The sequence below is a fragment of the Ischnura elegans genome, chromosome 1 (genome assembly GCF_921293095.1).
Source record: "Ischnura elegans chromosome 1, ioIscEleg1.1, whole genome shotgun sequence".
Taxonomy (NCBI): domain Eukaryota; kingdom Metazoa; phylum Arthropoda; class Insecta; order Odonata; family Coenagrionidae; genus Ischnura; species Ischnura elegans.
The window spans coordinates 160,524,414-160,531,762 of record NC_060246.1 but is presented as its reverse complement, the minus strand read 5'-3'; positions in this window follow the sequence as shown (position 1 = coordinate 160,531,762).

Sequence of the window (7,349 nt, the reverse complement as noted above, 5' to 3'; positions counted from 1 at the left end):
ACATAAATCGTAAAAGAATGATCAATTTGAGTAACCAAGGAAAAGATAAAAGTTAGGGAAACTAAAATTTCTCGAGAAGCAGAAGTGGCGCCTCAAACTTTGTCCCAAAACTTTTGAAAGTGACTGTATGTGACATAACGAGACAGGGTCTTTTTGTGTTGAGGGTGGCGCCCTGAATGCACCCTCCCCCCTCTTCCACGCTCCTTCGGTGCCTCCCCCTAACTACCAGATCCCCCAACGACGCGCAAACCAAACCTCTCCCGACCGCCTTCGTGATGCACTCGAAATCAAGGCCAACAATTTAGACTCAGTCCTGGGCTATTTGCGCCAGGCACCCTCCATTGATATCCTTAGTAATTCCCCGCCCTCTTCCATTACCTCTCAGGGCTGTAAGTAAGAAGCAGCGCGCGTCACTCTTGGTTTTTCCCCACTCCCCACTCTGTCCTGGTGAACTTTGAGTCTCAAAGCAGTTCAGTTAGTGTTGAGAGGTGGATTAACTGCCGTTGAAGAGTACTGGTAAGTCGTATTCTCGCAAAAAACTATTATTCCATGCCGTTTCTACGTATAAAATCATAATTTTTGAAAATTTTTGTGCGAGAAGACAACATTCTTTGGCAATAGGATTTGGTCAAAATTAATTGTGTTATTGTACCCACATTCTTGGTTTTGGCTTTTCATATTTTTTTAACTATTATCAAAACCTGGATCCAATAGCAAGGCCTAGTTAAGCGATATATGTTACCTCGTACAAGTTCCGGTGTCACAAGTCCTCCTTGCCATACGATTAGAGTAGAGCCTTAGGCCTATTTCTTGTATTTCTTTTATATTTTACGAAAGGTGGACTGATTTACTCAATTATTACATCGAATGAAAGTACCAGCCTGGAATCAAGCTTTCAACGATCCCTTGTCAACCCTTGGAGTATTCTCATCGGTCATACTGTAAGCACTGTGCATACCTCATGGAAATAATTTGAAGCTACCTGCTGTGTTACGGAGGAGCAGGAATTAAGAGTGGCTGTGTAGCTATTCGGTGAAGTGAAAGTGTCAAGGGTGCATAAAAAAATTCATTATCATTTGTGTGTTGAATGTGAAGTGTTGGTGAATAAGTGTACTTTGAGGAATCGCCGATTTACAGCTGAGCTCTGCCGCCAATGGATATGTTATCGGATGAAAGGTAGGGACCCTTCTCCTCTCGCACTCAACGTGAAGCTTAAACATTTTTGTAGAAATTTATTTAAAACAAACTGGTTTTATCACCCTCTTTTTCTGACGAACAGGATAATTCTTTGACACAATGTGGGGTCTTTCTGAAAATGCAAAATTTTCTTCGATTGCTGGGTCAACTGGTAGTGCTTTTGTAATACAACAGAATAAACTTTAAAAAATTCCAGATTAATGAAATAGGTATTAAATGCAACTATTGTACTTTTATGATCGGGTGTTACGGCCATCAATTTGTTGGCCTCTACTTGGTTGAATTAGGAATTCATTGGAAGATTAATAAACTTCCCCATGTTATAATTCTTAAATTAAACTGCCCTCATGCGTCAGTCCTATTAGTTTAAACTCTATTAATGAGTCTGAAAGTGCAAGTTACGTGCAGACAAAATTCTCAAAGAAGTACGATTCGAGCAAAAATAGGGTAAGATAGGAAAGAACATCTTAATCACCGAATGGGTTACAGCGGGCACGACCGTATTTGACCGCGTCTTTCTCCCATTTCACCCGCTATGGTGATGGCTGGGTAATGTTCTCAGGCTTAAGATGATTTTTCTCTCCCGTATTTACTTCTTTCCTGTGTTTATCAAAGTTAAACCCCTCCCCATTTTTTCGCTTCTTCGCGTATTCCATGTAAATTGGAAATTTTGAAACCGTTTGGGAGCCGAATAAAAACCCGAGAAAACTTTCCTAGAGTATTTCTAAAACTCATCGTGATTTTCGTCAGAATATTCAAGTGCTAGGCGAAAGTTTTGTCAGTTTCACTCAAGTTTAAACGTCCAGAGGCGGACGAAGACTCTCTCTTCAATTTTAGTTGACTAAGACCTGTATTATTGATTTACACTATACTGATAAGCAAACCTCACAGGTCCAGTCTGAATTACTGGTGAAATATTCATGAAAATTCTCATGCAAAAAGTGTTCATTAAAATCCATGAACTCGTTAAGTTAACAGTTAGTAATTGAAAATCATTGTAGTGGATGTGACCGAGGTATGAGCTTCGCGAGCGATCAGGTTGACATTTACTGAATTTACACACTGCTTTTTCTCGCGGCATGCAACATTTTATTGTAAAAATGGGGCTTTGTTGATGGCTAATGGACTCTCTTATGCTAAGCCGGTATAACCTTAGAACACCCAATGGGCATACCTCTTAGTAGAACCTAAAGTGAACAATAATGTAACTCACAATGACTACATTTTGGAGAAAATTTAACCAAACTTTCCAATTATTTTCAACATTTTAAAACTTACTCATGATGCCAGTTGTTATACTATTAATTGATGACAAAGTCAAATAAATCAACGAAAATTAAGTTAAGTGGTGACAAACTTATTAATTAAAATGATAACGATGTGACTTACCAGCAATAACATTCGACGATGAAGAGCAAGCATTTAGACTGTCCTCACGGAAAGAATCAATTCCATCATTCACTCCTTCCAATTTCCTAAGTAGTAGCTTTTCGCGGGTAAATTATATCTTCAGTTAGTTGTACAGGCTCCAGTGTTGCTCCCAATGAATCAATCATCAATCCCTTTTTTGGAATGATGATGGCATCAGGTCATTCCACAAAGACATCGCTTGAGTTGGGCATGGCTATCTGGGAAACGAATCTGCGAATGACCAGAAAAAATAAATACTATTATGTTATTCATACATTTCAATCCAGAGATTTTCATTACATCGATATTTAGATGAAAGAATAATGGCATAATTATTCAGTCTTAATGACACTATTTTGAGGGCAAGAAAAGTGTGTCAGGTACTAACTAACGGCATTATAAATGAACAGATGCAAAAAGGCTGGGAAAGATTTAGCGAAATCTGTGGCTTAGTGGAAGAAAATTGCTGACTGGATTTAATAGCATTTATTATTTAGAACATTGGAGACCGTAATCGCTATTAAAAGTTCTATTTTCACTGTTTATGATTGATTCATTAACAAGGCAACAAATAATTTATGGATGTCATTTGAAATTTTATCTGCGATTGAACTTAGGGCAGCAAATAAGAGATTATCGAATAGCACATTCGCATCTGGGAAATCGATAGAGTATTTCCGTTTTTTTTGCATCTTTACCACCGAAATAATACGTAGATTAGAAGGAGAGTTTGCCAATAATATGCCTACAAAATAAATACGATCCTTGACTTGAATGGAAGCTATTCATGTTCAATGTGGATCTCATTCAATTTTAAGGTGTTTAAATTTAAATCGACAATAAATTTGGTATATCAATGACAATGGAGTGAATTGCGAAGGGGAGCATTTTTAAGCATTAATAGGAACACAAATATACTTATCGCTTGTGTTCATATCGCATAGATGGATTAGAAATGTTCTTATCGCTCATGAACCACGCAATGTCAATACACAGCTCATCTCTGCTACTCACTTTCTTAAGCAATTATTGTGCATAATGAGCTATATTAGTGGCATGCTTATGCGTGAGTATTATCGTGATTAGACTTAAATTATAGTTACAACTCTGTTCACTTACAAATTAAAAATGACTCGTTCTCACTTACCTTAATCAATACCGCTGCATTTCTTCTTTGTATTCCTGTTGATAGTTACCCCTCTCCATTCTCGTTTCCCTAGAGTGAGACGGTGACTTCAACGAACGAAGAAACGGCTAAAATAGTTTAGAATATTAACTTTATAATTTTAATTTCGCAAAAACATTATTCTACTGCATGGACGGTTGGTGACGAAATGGGGTGTGTAGCGCTTTCTTCGTGAACAGGGGAAGGGGAGGTGCTGGATTATAAGCGACAGTTGAATGCAGATCGTTGATAGTCTAATGTATTGTTTTTCGTAGAGCAATTACGTGTTCTGCAAACACACCCACTGACCTTCGTAGAAGTCTAGAATATTCTGGAATATTGATCACGTGTGTAGCGACCGTTGCCTTTTAAAGAAATCCCTCGCTATTTTAGTTCTAACTTGTGAACAAATCTTATTGGTTAAGCGTTGTATTGGTTTTCCGCGCGATATATTTTTTTATTAATAATATAGAATATAAACGTATTTATTTATGTATTTTACTGTATCAGTTTCAAATAACCTAACATCTAAGATCTTCAGCAGTTTATTTGTTTTTTCGTTTCTTTAAAAAGAAATCGGTTCGAATTTTATCGTGACGTCACATGCATACGTCACATGGCTGACAGAAGTTCCCTCCCTCTGCTCCTGGACGTCACTTCGCGGCGAGCTCTCATGAAGTTAAGAGGTGAGTACGTCAACTATTCCTCAGAAGAAAATTTCTTTGTATTCATTTCAATGAACTTTAAATTCTCTGAAGTGGAGGAATTATTCGCAAATACTATTTATTCAACTTTATTTATTAAGTAATCGTGATCACAGTGACTATTATTTTGAGCGAACAATTTTCATTTCGCCAACCGTCTCCACGTACTAACTTTTTACGCCATCTGAGGAATTTGTCGTGAAGTTAAAATAAGATCCAGAGTAATTTTTTAAGAAACGCGAGTGATAGGTAAACATCCTCTCCGAATAAAATCCTGTTAAAACACAACCCAGTCTAGTAATCGCGATCATGGTGACTGTTATTTTGAGTGAACAATTTTTATTTCGCCGTCTTCACGTTCATGCCATTCAAGGAATTTGTCGCGAAATTAAAATAAGTGTCATAGTAATTTTTTAAGGAATGCGAGTGATTAGGAAACATCCTCTCCAATTGAAATCGTACGTTCAACCGTGTGGTTTTTTAATGGAAATAATTCCTTTGGTGAAAAGTATTGCGGCAATGGACGAAATTTCATCATTTATTTGTTGCCATAGCAGTTTGCAGTTTTATTTGACAGATACTCAATTATTCAACTTGTTCGATCCTCCTTTAAGTTCGTGTATATTCGCTTCCAAGTGCTACGGAGTATTGGAAGAAAGCTATAGCTATACCGAGCTAAGATATACCGAGTTCGCAACCCGGTAGCTTTCTACCAATTCTCCGTAGGCTTAGTTAATATTGCAATGAACGTCAAACTTATGACTTTTATCGCTGTGACTATACATATGAGGTATTAACAGTAGACGTCCAACAGTGAGTATCATGCAAGCCGTACAGCTTAGAATTTCAAAATGGAGCGTCTCTCCGTGATTGCTTCAGTTGCCAGATATCATCCCTAATTCGCCCTTTTATAGTTTTCTATGATTTGTGCTTGAATGATGAGTTATTCTATAGCTTCTAAGAGGTATTTTGAAGAATCCTAGATATTTAAGTCCAGGAATTGGAGTCAACTAATTTAGTTAAGGCATTTAGCTGCCTCCCCGAGACCGCTCTGCAATTATTGGTCATCTACTTTTGATGAGGAGAATTTTGGCGATCGTAATTGGTTTTACATCACTTCGTTTGGCATTTTCTTTTTTTCACATTTCGCCTATGAGGTCGTTCGTACGATAATTTGTTTTATTTATGTTAACTGTAAATTTCTAGTGCGTGAATATTTCCAGCCATTAATGCGAACTTTTTCTTTTCAGGTGGTCGATTAACAAAGGGATAGGTAGCGAATCGATTGCATGAAACGGGTGGGGTTTAATGGGGCATTGAGATGATGTTTCAAGGAAGGAGAAGACTGAAGAAATATGGTGAGTCAATATAATTCACTCCATGAAAATTATTTGATAGATCTTCAAATATTCCCATGCATATGTCTCCTCTTTCTCTATTCGTCTCTTAGTTGCTACTTCTGAACCAAATACTGAACAGTTTGCAAAAAATTACTTTTGTGATATTTTAAATGGACGATATTTCATCATTTTTAATATTCTAATAGTGTTTTATGCTACGAATACCCGGCTTTTAATTAGTGTGATACTTTGTGACTATGATACCTATGAAGGCAACTAGGAGGAAAATTTTACTAGGTTACTTAACTCACGTACATTTTGAATGATTACATTTTCATGTTTAATGACGCGAAAACAAATCGAATCTCTCGAATTCTCTTTCATAGCCTGTTTTTTTGGTTCCGTATGTGCGATATCCGAGGCCTTACTTTCCCGCTCCAGTCATCCACGTGTACATCGGGGATTCACTTCATCAGGCTACTCGACTAAATGCTTCAAAATACGCCCGCTTATAATAATCTGTCCTCTACCAAGTTATCACTAGGCTTCTATTCTTCCCCCACTCTTCCGAGAAATTTTAGCATTTCTCAATCGGACGATCCATTTCATTTTCATATGGCCGAATAACCATCAATTTCTCCTTTTTTGTCACTGCCCATGAATCACTGCCATGGAGAAGCATACTTAATTTGTGAGTTCTAATGTTTGTTTCCCCAGTTTTATGCTATTCTTGACTTCCTGTCGTTTGCTACACTCTTATATTAGATATTGATTATCAGATGGCATTGATGATTGTCCTACCTAACTTTACTAGAATCTTTTTAATTTTTCATGAGGCTCTGACAATTTTTCTCAAGGATGTTCATGCCATGAAGACACCTGACGGCTTCCTTTTGATTTAATCGGCGCCTTTTTAGTTGTTTAGTTTGGAATTTGCGGAAGAAATATCACTCCCTAGGCTCAGTCTGTTATGAATGCTTGATTCTTCGTAGCTAGGTCCTAAATTTATCTCCCCTACTTCGAGTTTTTAAACGAATTATGGATGGTTCACCTGTCATTGTCAATAACCCCAACTTCTCTCAGAATTCAAAAGCATTGAATTCCAATACACGCTACTGCCAAGTCAAATTATGACTCGATATCTATTTCGATTGCTTTCGATCTAAGTAGCCCTGCTTTGCACAATTCTTCTAGGTATTCAATCCATTTCTTCACTTTGCATTACTTTTCAGTCGTAAGTTCTCCTTTTTCGTCAATTGCAGTATTACATCTTACGTTCAATATTTGAAGTGGTTCCTCACAATTCTCGAGACAATTCTACTTCTCCATGTACCTTATGTTTATGTGCGTCTTCGAATTTCGTTCACGTTTCTCTGGATAAGCGACAAATCTCGTTCCTTATTCTCATTTAGAATTCCTTAGTTTTCGTATTCTAGCACTGTCTTCAACGTAAACCAAGACTTTTAGCGTGTTCCATTTTGATTACTGGTGCACTGCAAAGAACCTCTTTAACTACTTCCTTTAGCACACTAT